This window comes from Dreissena polymorpha, chromosome 2 (assembly GCF_020536995.1).
Source record: "Dreissena polymorpha isolate Duluth1 chromosome 2, UMN_Dpol_1.0, whole genome shotgun sequence".
Taxonomy (NCBI): domain Eukaryota; kingdom Metazoa; phylum Mollusca; class Bivalvia; order Myida; family Dreissenidae; genus Dreissena; species Dreissena polymorpha.
This window is the reverse complement of record NC_068356.1, coordinates 7,016,028-7,028,079: the sequence shown is the minus strand read 5'-3', so window position 1 is coordinate 7,028,079 and position 12,052 is coordinate 7,016,028. Positions and strand designations below refer to the sequence as shown.

Below are 12,052 nucleotides of genomic sequence, written 5' to 3'. Positions count from 1 at the left end.
AGGCATCTGGTTTAACGACAAATAGCTCCATATATTGCCCGGCTAGCTCAGTCGGTAGAGCACGAGACTCTTAATCTCGGGGTCGTGGGTTCGAGCCCCACGTTGGGCGTATGCTTTTGACATTATACACGTATGTTAACTTTAGTACATACATTTAAATTAACGTTTTGTTTTCACGTAAAAATCGTTTTAAAGCGTATCAAAAGACAAAATTCATATTAGGCTGTATTTGATTTTGAAACAAAGACTGGGTACCTACCTAACTTAAATGCATTAACGCGAAAAACCCAGTGGTCTTGTATACCCTCTATAGCCTCTTGTAGTATACGAGGTTGAGTCTATTGTCTGCTCATGATTGCTGAAGGCTATCAAGTGTAAGAAGACGCCGATTGACCAGCGGCAGTATTTGAATTACCTGGAAATCAGTGGGCGCATATCAATACACGCAACTTTCTTCACGGTAATGTGCGCGATTTTTCTCTCACATTTAAGGGGCCTTTTCACGATTGGGTAGATTGACAAAATTGAAAAAAGTTGTATCAGATTCGCAAATTTTCGTTTTAGTTATGATATTGGTGAGGAAACAGTAATACATTTACCATGCTCTAAAATAACCATTATATGCATCTTGTGACGATTTAAAAACCAGAAAATTATAAAGCGTTGCAACGCGAAACGAATTAATAATTTGGAGAGTTCTGTTGTTGTCGTCATATTCTGTGAAACTACGAGAATTGCTTATTAAAAGTATAAAATACATCAGGCATTGTGTCCGGATGGATGGCCGAGTGGTCTACGTGGGTAGTACTATTACTCCAGGACTCCAGAGGTCTGTGGTTCGAGCACAACTAAGGGTTACCTTTTTTCTTTTTTAAATTTTCTTCTCTATTTTTTACTAGATCTTTTTATATCTAATGTTTACATTTATCAATGTAAAGCATTTATTGACAAACTTTAAAACATGCCAAAATCTGTGAAAAGACCCCTTTAACTATGCCTATGTTTTAGCTTTGAAAGATGATTAATTTCATTGTACGATATTAACTCTAAAAAAAAACAAAATAATACGCTGAAATATTTGACAAAATCATAAAGGAAGCTATACAATATCACAGTGATTTCGTTAATCAAGAACTGTAACATACTAATTTTTCAAACTATACACCGTTTAAGGTTTTAGAATGGGCACTTAATACCAACCTATTTGCGATTCAATAATTTCAAATGAATATTAAAACATATGCAGATATATATTAAACAACATTTATAGAACCAATCGCTTATTAGTGAGACGTTAAACATTTTCATAGTAATTCATCTGTACATATCTTATTTTGCTGTTGGCTATCCTTTGCTTTCTTTATCATAGTATATACTATTAAAATTTTTTTCACGTGATTACGTCATAATTTACAACCGGCTAGCTCAGTCGGTAGAGCACGAGACTCTTAATCTCGGGGTCGTGGGTTCGAGCCAAACGTTGGGCGTATGCGTTTGATGTGCATACATGTATTTGATAAATTAGACAGATTTGGAAATAGCAAGGACATGTTAAAAGAACATGTTCAGAGTTTGGTAAATTGCTAAGGTTAAAAATGATTGTCATAGATTTTCGGTACAATAAAAGCATTTGTAACTTTTTCCGTGATAATTTTTAAAATCCTTACATTAAGTTTATAATTCGGTGATGAAAACTAAAGTCTGCAGTGCGCAGAAGAAGCGCACCAGCTTTTTGCTTCCACAAGTGCCTTGTTCGAATCACGTGGAAGGCAATATTGTTGATTTAATTTAGTTTTCTTGGTCTCATTCACAGTTAAGACTTTTAAAACAATACAAATTACTTTGTTAACATATTTTATGACTCTTCAAAATTCAAATATTTGTGAACATGTCCCTTACATGTTTTCACTAAATATACTTCACAAGCATTTCCAAAGACAAAAAAAAATCATAATTGAATGAAATAAACTCTTGTATTTTTAATATATCGTATATTCCAATTTAGTTTATATTAATGCGAACGCTGTACTGCTGTATTTGATTTTCAAATTGAGATTAACTAAGTAACTTTGTTGTTTTGCCTACGCTCTATTGCCTCTTGTTGTGTACGATGTTGAGTCTATTGCACTGCTCATGATTGCTGAAGGCTATCAAGTGTAAGCAGACGCCGATTGACCAGCGGCGGTATTTGAATTACCTGGAAATCAGTGGGCGCATATCAATACACGTAACTTTCATCACGGTAATGAATGCGATTTTTCTTTCACAATAACTATGCATATGTCTTTAGCCTTTAAACGATGATTAATTTCATTGTACGATATTAACTCTAAAAAAGGAAAACACGCTTAAATATTTGATAAAATTTTGAAATAAGGAAGCTATTTAATATCATCGTGATTTCGTTAAGCAAGAATGGTAACCTACTCATTTTTCAAACTATAAAACGTTTAAGGTTTTAGAATGGGCACTTAATACCAACCGATTTGGAATTCAATAATTTAAAATGGATATTTAAACATATGCAAATGTTTATTAAAACACAGTCATTGAACCAATCGGTAATTCGCGAGACGTTAAACATTTTCATAGTCATTCATCAGTACATAATACTACATATACTTATACGGTTGACAATTCTTTGTTTTCTTTATCAAAGTATATAATATTACAATTTTTTTAACGTGATTATGTAATAATATACAGCCTGGCTAGCTCAGTCGGTAGAGCACGAGACTCTTAATCTCGGGGTCGTGGGTTCGAGCCCCACGTTGGGCGTATGCTTTTGTAATATGTGTATGTGAAAAAATGATAAATTAGACAGATTTGGAAATAACAAGGACATGTTAAAAGGACATGTTCAGAGTTTGGTAAATTGCTAAGGTTAAACATAATTTTCATAGATTTTCGGTAATATAAAAGCATTTGTAACTTTTTCCGTGATAATTTTTAAAATCCTTACATTAACTTTATAATTCGAGATGAAAACTAAAGTCTGCAGTGCGCAGAAGAAGCGCACCAGCTTTTTGCTTCTACAAGTTCCGCGTTCGAAGCACGTGGAAGGCAATATTGTTGATTTAATTTAGTTTTCTTGGTTTCATTCACAGTTAAGACTTTTTTTAAACAATACAAATTAGTTTGTTAACATATTTTATGACTTCAAAATTCAAATATTTGTGAACAAGTCCCTTATATGTTTCCACTAAATATACGTCACAAGCATTTCCGAAGACAAAAAAAAATCATAATTGAATGAAATAAACTCTTGCATTTTTAATATATCATATATTCCAATTTAGTTTATATTCATGCGAACGCTGTACTGCTGTCATTGATTTTCAAATTGAGATTAACTACGTAACTTTGTTGTTTTGCCTACGCTCTTTTGCCTCTTGTTGTGTACGATGTTGAGTCTATTGTCCTGATTATGATTGCTGAAGGCTATCAAGTGTAAGCAGACGCCGATTGACCAGCGGCTGTATTTGAATTACCTGGAAATCAGTGGGCGCATATCAATACAATTAACTTTCATCACGGTAATGAATGCGATTTTTCTCTCACGATGCATATGTCTTTTGCTTTTAAAAGATGGTTAATTTCATTGTACGATATTGACTCTAAAAAAGAAAAACACGCTTAAATATTTGACAAAATTTTGAAATAAGGAAGCTATTAATCATCGTGATTTCGTTAAGAAAGAATTGTAACCTAATCATTTTTCAAACTATACAACGTTTAAGGTTTTAGAATGGGCACTTAATACCAACCGATTTGGAATTCAATAATTTAAAATGGATATTTAAACATATGCAAATGTTTATTAAAACACAGTAATTGAACCAATCGGTAATTCGCGAGACGTTAAACATTTTCATAGTCATTCATCAGTACATAATACTACATATATTTATACGGTTGACAATTCTTTGTTTTCTTTATCAAAGTATATAATGTTACAAATTTTTTTAACGTGATTATGCAATGGTATGCAGCCCGGCTAGCTCAGTCGGTAGAGCACGAGACTCTTAATCTCGGGGTCGTGGGTTCGAGCCCCACGTTGGGCGTATGCTTTTGTAATATGTGTATAGTTAATGTATGCGAAAAACTGATAAATTACACAGATTTGGAAAAAACAAGGACATGTTAAAAGGACATGTTAAGAGTTTGTTAAATTTTTAAGGTTAAACATAATTTTCATAGATTTTCGATAATATAAAAACATTTGTAACTTTTTCCGTGATAATTTTTAAAATCCTTACATTAAGTTTATAATTCGAGATGAAAACTTAAGTCTGCAGTGCGCAGAAGAAGTGCACCAGCTTTTTGCTTCTACAAGTGCCGCGTTCGAATCACGTGGAAGGCAATATTGTTGATTTAATTTAGTTTTCTTGGTTTCATTCACAGTTAAGACTTTTTTTAAACAATACAAATTAGTTTGTTAACATATTTTATGACTTCAAAATTCAAATATGTGTGAACAAGTCCCTTATATGTTTCCACTAAATATACGTCACAAGCATTTCCGAAGACAAAAAAAAATCGTAATTGAATGAAATAAACTCTTGTATTTTTAATATATCATATATTCCAATTTAGTTTATATTAATGCGAACGCTGTAATGCTGTATTTTATTTTCAAATTGAGATTAACAAAGTAACTTTGTTGTTTTGCCTACGCTCTATTGCCTCTTGTTGTGTACGATGTTGAGTCTATTGCACTGCTCATGATTGCTGAAGGCTATCAAGTGTAAGCAGACGCCGATTGACCAGCGGCGGTATTTGAATTACCTGGAAATCAGTGGGCGCATATCAATACACGTAACTTTCATCACGGTAATGAATGCGATTTTTCTTTCACAATAACTATGCATATGTCTTTAGCCTTTAAACGATATTAATTTCATTGTACGATATTAACTCTAAAAAAGGAAAACACGCTTAAATATTTGATAAAATTTTGAAATAAGGAAGCTATTTAATATCATCGTGATTTCGTTAAGCAAGAATGGTAACCTACTCATTTTTCAAACTATAAAACGTTTAAGGTTTTAGAATGGGCACTTTATACCAACCGATTTGGAATTCAATAATTTAAAATGGATATTTAAACATATGCAAATGTTTATTAAAACACAGTCATTGAACCAATCGGTAATTCGCGAGACGTTAAACATTTTCATAGTCATTCATCAGTACATAATACTACATATATTTATACGGTTGACAATTCTTTGTTTTCTTTATCAAAGTATATAATGTTACAATTTTTTTTTAACGTGATTATGTAATAATATGTAGCCCGGCTAGCTCAGTCGGTAGAGCACGAGACTCTTAATCTCGGGGTCGTGGGTTCGAGCACCACGTTGGGCGTATGCTTTTGTAATATGTGTATAGTTAATGTATGTGAAAAAATGATAAATTAGACAGATTTGGAAATAACAAGGACATGTTAAAAGGACATGTTCAGAGTTTGTTAAATTGCTAAGGTTAAACATAATTTTCATAGATTTTCGGTAATATAAAAGCATTTGTAACTTTTTCCGTGATAATTTTTAAAATCCTTACATTAACTTTATAATTCGAGATGAAAACTAAAGTCTGCAGTGCGCAGAAGAAGCGCACCAGCTTTTTGCTTCTACAAGTGCCGCGTTCGAATCACGTGGAAGGCAATATTGTTGATTTAATTTAGTTTTCTTGGTTTCATTCACAGTTAAGACTTTTTTTAAACAATACAAATTAGTTTGTTAACATATGTTATGACTTCAAAATTCAAATATTTGTGAACAAGTCCCTTATATGTTTCCACTAAATATACGTTACAAGCATTTCCGAAGACAAAAAAAATCATAATTGAATGAAATAAACTCTTGCATTTTTAATATATCATATATTCCAATTTAGTTTATATTCATGCGAACGCTGTATTGCTGTCATTGATTTTCAAATTGAGATTAACTACGTAACTTTGTTGTTTTGCCTACGCTCTTTTGCCTCTTGTTGTGTACGATGTTGAGTCTATTGTCCTGCTTATGATTGCTGAAGGCTATCAAGTGTAAGCAGACGCCGATTGACCAGCGGCTGTATTTGAATTACCTGGAACTCAGTGGGCGCATATCAATACACTTAACTTTCATCACGGTAATGAATGCGATTTTTCTCTCACAATGCATATGTCTTTTGCTTTTAAAAGATGATTAATTTCATTGTACGATATTGACTCTAAAAAAGAAAAACACGCTTAAATATTTGACAAAATTTTGAAATAAGGAAGCTATTAATCATCGTGATTTCGTTAAGCAAGAATTGTAACCTACTCATTTTTCAAACTATAAAACGTTTAAGGTTTTAGAATGGGCACTTAATACCAACCGATTTGGAATTCAATAATTTCAAATGGATATTTAAACATATGCAAATGTTTATTAAAACACAGTCATTGAACCAATCGGTAATTCGTGAGACGTTAAACATTTTCATAGTCATTCGTCAGTACATAATACTACATATATTTATACGGTTGACAATTCTTTGTTTTCTTTATCAAAGTTTATAATATTACGATTTTTTTAACGTGATTATGTAATAATATGCAGCCCGGCTAGCTCAGTCGGTAGAGCACGAGACTCTTAATCTCGGGGTCGTGGGTTCGAGCCCCACGTTGGGCGTATGCTTTTGTAATATGTGTTAAGTTAATGTATGTGAAAAAATGATAAATTAGACAGATTTGGAAAAAAACAAGGACATGTTAAAAGGACATGTTCAGAGTTTGTTAAACTTTTAAGGTTAAACATAATTTTCATAGATTTTCGGTAATATAAAAACATTTGTAACTTTTTCCGTGATAATTTTTAAAATCCTTACATTAAGTTTATAATTCGGTGATGAAAACTAAAGTCTGCAGTGCGCAGAAGGAGCGCACCAGCTTTTTGCTTCAGCAAGTGCCGCGTTCGAATCACTTGGAAGGCAATATTGTTGATTTAATTTAGTTTTCTTGGTTTCATTCACAGTTAAGACATTTTAAAACAATACAGATTAGTTTGTAAACATATTTTATGACTCTTAAAAATTCAAATATTTGTGAACAAGTTCCTTACATGTTTCCACTAAATATACTTAACAAGCATTTCCGAAGACAAAAAAAATCGTAATTGAATGAAATAAACTCTTGTATTTTTAATATATCATATATTCCAATTTAGTTTATATTAATGCGAACGCTGTAATGCTGTATTTGATTTTCAAATTGAGATTAACTAAGTAACTTTGTTGTTTTGCCTACGCTCTATTGCCTCTTGTTGTGTACGATGTTGAGTCTATTGCACTGCTCATGATTGCTGAAGGCTATCAAGTGTAAGCAGACGCCGATTGACCAGCGGCGGTATTTGAATTACCTGGAAATCAGTGGGCGCATATCAATACACGTAACTACGGTAATGAATGCGATTTTTCTTTCACAATAACTATGCATATGTCTTTAGCCTTTAAAAGATGATTAATTTCATTGTACGATATTAACTCTAAAAAAGGAAAACACGCTTAAATATTTGATAAAATTTTGAAATAAGGAAGCTATTTAATATCATCGTGATTTCGTTAAGCAAGAATTGTAACCTACTCATTTTTCAAACTATAAAACGTTTAAGGTTTTAGAATGGGCACTTAATACCAACCGATTTGGAATTCAATAATTTTTAATGGATATTTAAACAAATGCAAATGTTTATTAAAACACAGTCATTGAACCAATCGGTAATTCGTGAGACGTTAAACATATTCATAGTCATTCATCAGTACATAATACTACATATATTAACGGTTGGCAATTCTTTGTTTTCTTTATGAAAGTATATATTATTACAATTTTATTTAACGTGATTATGTAATAATATGCAGCCCGGCTAGCTCAGTCGGTAGAGCACGAGACTCTTAATCTCGGGGTCGTGGGTTCGAGCCCCACGTTGGGCGTATGCTTTTGTAATATGTGTATAGTTAATGTATGTGAAAAACTGATAAATTAGACTGATTTGGAAATAACAAGGACATGTTAAAAGGACATGTTCAGGGTTTGGTAAATTGCTAAGGTTAAACATAATTTTCATAGATGTTCGGTAATATAAAAGTATTTGTAACTTTTTCCGTGATAATTTTTAAAATCCTTACATTAAGTTTATAATTCGGTGATCAAAACTTAAGTCTGCAGTGCGCAGAAGGAGCGCACCAGCTTTTTGCTTCAGCAAGTGCCGCGTTCGAATCACGTGGAAGGCAATATTGTTGATTTAATTTAGTTTTCTTGGTTTCATTCACAGTTTAGACTTTTTAAAACAATACAGATTAGTTTGTAAACATATTTTATGACTCTTCAAAATTCAAATAGTTGTGAACAAGTCCCTTATATGTTTCCACAAAATTTACTTCACAAGCGTTTCCGAATTCAAAAATCAAATAATATTTAATAATTGAATTACTAATAAATAAAACCTTGTATTTTTTTAAGAGATTATCATATACATGTATTCCAATGTAGTATATATTAATGCGAACGCAATTAAATGTCTCAAAAACTATTAAAGTGTATGCGAGGTATTCGGGACATACATGCTGTATTTGATTTTCAAATTGAGATTAAGCACGTAACTTTGTTGTTTTGCCTACTCTCTTTTGCCTCTTGTTGTGTACGATAATGAGTCTATTGCCTTGCTCATGATTGCTGACGGCGATAAACTTGAAATCAAAAATAAAATACATGAACTTCTTCCTGCAAGCAACTTCCGTGTAAGTGACCAATTTCCGAAGGCTATACAAGAGCGCCGACGAAAACTCGTGCCATACCTAATACAAGTCCGGAAGGACGGCAAACAGGCGTCGCTTTCATACGACACGCGTTACATCGTTCGTGTTAAGTACACACATGATCACCCACCGCCCGGGACTGTACCGGAAATGCCACACCAAGGATCGCGGAGCAACCTTCGTCGCGACACCGGAAGTCACGGCAATACCCATACACGTACTAATTAGGAAATCGACCAGAAGCAGCTACGTGTTTGTTCATGGAATGTTCAGGGTCTTTTATCAAAATTAAACGACAGTGATTTTCTAAATTTTATTAATACATATGACATTCTTATTCTCACGGAAACTTGGAATTATAGTTTAGCAAACATCCATATTGATAATTTTAATTGTTTTTCATGCCCCCGTCCAAAATGTAACAAGAAAGCAAGGCGAGAGAGTGGCGGTGTTATCGTATATTTTAAGAAACAATATTCTAATGCAATAGAACTAGTTAAACTTAACACTAACGGTATACTATGGTTCAAAATGAAAAAACAACCATTATGTTTAGAAAATGACATTTTTGTATGTGCATGCAATATACCACCATGTGAATCACGTGTTTATTGTAATGTAAACTCGCCAATATTTGAATTCGATTTTTTTTTAGCAGATAGCGTCTGATGTACTTGTATAAAGTCAGCAAGGTGATATTATGTTAATTGGTGATCTAAATTCTAGAGTGGGCGAGCGGCCGGACATAATTGAAAATATCAATCTTGACCGTTATGTTTACATGCCTATTTATGATGTTCCGCTTGAAAGACTACCGGCTCGCTCGTCGTTTGACAATCATGTTAATCAATTTGGAAATAAGTTGTTGTCACTTTGTAAAGAAAATAGCTTATTAATTGTAAATGGTAGGTTAGAACCGGGTCATTTTACATGTTTCAGCTGTGCCAGAAGTTCCTCAGGAGCCAGTGTTGTAGATTATGTAATAGTTAATTTTAATCTTTTGTCATATATCTCTAATTTTAAAGTGAATGACCTCACTGAATTTTCAGACCACTGCCCAATTGATTTTAATTTTACATGTAGGTACATGGAACCGATTGCTACTAATGTGGTAATTTATAAGTTATCTTGGGAGGATGGTAAATCCGCAGATTTAAATACCCTGTTAAATAGTATAGCACATATTTTTGCAAATATTACTAATAACATAATACTTGAAAATGAAAATTTAAACACGTGTATAAATCAGCTATTTGAACTTATATATGATATCTCATTTCAGATTCATGGACGTACTTTCAATTTAGATAGTACAAAATCACGAAGTATTCGCAAATCTCTATGGTTTCGACCAAAATTGCAAAATGCACAAAGCAGCGTTCTACGACTGTAAGCGCATGTACAAACAAGATCCATCAATTGCGAACAAAATGTCGTTTTTACAAGCCAGATCGACATATTGTCAAACCAAACGTATTGCTAAAAATAAATTTTACAGCAAAGAAAGTAAAACATTGTCAATTTTTAGTAAATCTAACCCAAAGAAATTCTTGAAATACATAAATAAATATAAGCTTAAAAAATCTTCTGGAACTAATGACGTAAATATTGAAGATTTAATTAATCACTTTGAAAACTTATCTAATACACCGAATGACAACTCGTTCAGTGGTGATGACAATTTATCAACACATGATACACTTCATATTGAGGAATTAGATCGCCCATTTACCGTTATAGAAATACAAAAAACAATATCAAAGCTCAAACGACATAAATCCACTGACATGTCTAACAATGTTGCAGACTTTTTTATCGACTGTAATAAGTTTAGTTCACCTTATTTAGTAAAAATTTTCAATTACATATTTGAGAAAGGTGTTTATCCTGAATCTTGTTGTAAGGGCGCCATTGTTCCTATTTTCAAAAAAGGAGAAAAAAATGTTGCATCGAATTATCGTGGTATTACATTAGTAAATATTATTGCTAAGACGTTTTCACTTACATTGCGCAATCGAATTAATTCTTGGTGCGATAATAACAATATGTTTAACACATCTCAATTCGGGTTTAGAGATTATCGTGGCACGATTGATTGTATTTTTATCTTGCACACTATAATCCAGAACAATATTAATAGTAAATCAAACCTCTATTGCGTTTTTATTGATTATGAAAAAGCATTTGATACTGTTATACATGAAGCTTTGTAGGTCAAATAAGTACAAGCAGGAATAAGCTGTAAAATGTTAAAAATGATCAAGACTATATATCAGAATGTAAAATCATGTGTTAAAAACCATAAAGATATGTCTTATTCTGAGCTATTTGATGTTACGTTAGGAGTAAAACAGGCTGAGCCATTAACACCTTTACTATTTATTTTATTCATTAATGATATTAATGATTGTATTATATTAATAATTTAACCGAAAAGATATTCGTTTATTATCTATTTATATGTTATTATTTGCTGATGATATTGCATTATTTACTACCAATCAAGAAAGTCTACAATTACAATTAAATTCTATTTATCAATACTCCTGTAAATGGGGATTAAAAATAAATGTAAACAAAACTAAAATTTGCATATTTGAAAAAAGGAAAGGTACATGTTTGTATAGTTGGACTATTAATCAACAGGCTCTCGAAATTGTTGATGAATTCTGCTACTTGGGCCTTAAACTTCACTACACTGGTAATATATCTAAAGCTATTAAGGCAAATAATGAACAAGCCTTAAAAGCTTACAATCATTTATTGTCCATTTTTAGTAAAGTGAAGCTTAGCACTAAAACAAAACTCTCTCTATTTGACTCCCTTGTTGTTGCAATTATTCTATATGGATCTGAAATATGGGGAATTTACAACATTAAAGAAGTAGATAAACTTAATTTTAAATTTTGTAAAACTATTCTTGGTGTATGCTCACAGACTTCTAATGCTGCTGTTTTGGGTGAATTAGGCAGATTTCCTCTTTCTATAATATGTAAACAACGTGCACTCAGTTATTGGGTTAAAATTAAGCAAAACCAGAACTCTTTGATGCACACTGTTTATAACGAACAATGTAATATTTACAATGAGAATAATTATAATAACACAAATATGTGGTTTGCATATGTAAAACAACAATTAGATCAACTAGGGCATGGTATATTTTACAATAACTTATTAAAATGACAACTGTAATTATTCTTATGAAATAAATCAAAGAATAAATGATCAGTATATACAAAATTGGCACGATACAATTAAT

The 12,052-nt window shown here is 32.1% G+C and overlaps 2 protein-coding genes and 6 non-coding genes across 8 annotated transcripts in view; 7 read left to right on the top strand and 1 right to left on the bottom strand.

The window, feature by feature from the left end:
- LOC127865748 (ankyrin repeat domain-containing protein 40-like) overlaps nucleotides 1-12,052 on the top strand; it is a 176,449-nt gene that overhangs the window by 99,532 nt on the left and 64,865 nt on the right. The gene's annotated exons all lie outside the window — the stretch shown is intronic.
- Nucleotides 1-12,052, bottom strand: part of LOC127865746 (pituitary homeobox x-like) — a 42,687-nt gene that overhangs the window by 22,348 nt on the left and 8,287 nt on the right. The window lies entirely within an intron of this gene.
- Trnak-cuu (transfer RNA lysine (anticodon CUU)) lies at nucleotides 37-109 on the top strand. Its single transcript has one exon. It is a non-coding gene; the product is annotated as a tRNA-Lys (tRNA).
- On the top strand, nucleotides 2,706-2,778 carry Trnak-cuu (transfer RNA lysine (anticodon CUU)). The gene has a single exon. It is a non-coding gene; the product is annotated as a tRNA-Lys (tRNA).
- On the top strand, nucleotides 3,992-4,064 carry Trnak-cuu (transfer RNA lysine (anticodon CUU)). Its single transcript has one exon. It is a non-coding gene; the product is annotated as a tRNA-Lys (tRNA).
- Trnak-cuu (transfer RNA lysine (anticodon CUU)) lies at nucleotides 5,298-5,370 on the top strand. Its single transcript has one exon. It is a non-coding gene; the product is annotated as a tRNA-Lys (tRNA).
- Nucleotides 6,593-6,665, top strand: Trnak-cuu (transfer RNA lysine (anticodon CUU)). Its single transcript has one exon. It is a non-coding gene; the product is annotated as a tRNA-Lys (tRNA).
- Nucleotides 7,893-7,965, top strand: Trnak-cuu (transfer RNA lysine (anticodon CUU)). The gene has a single exon. It is a non-coding gene; the product is annotated as a tRNA-Lys (tRNA).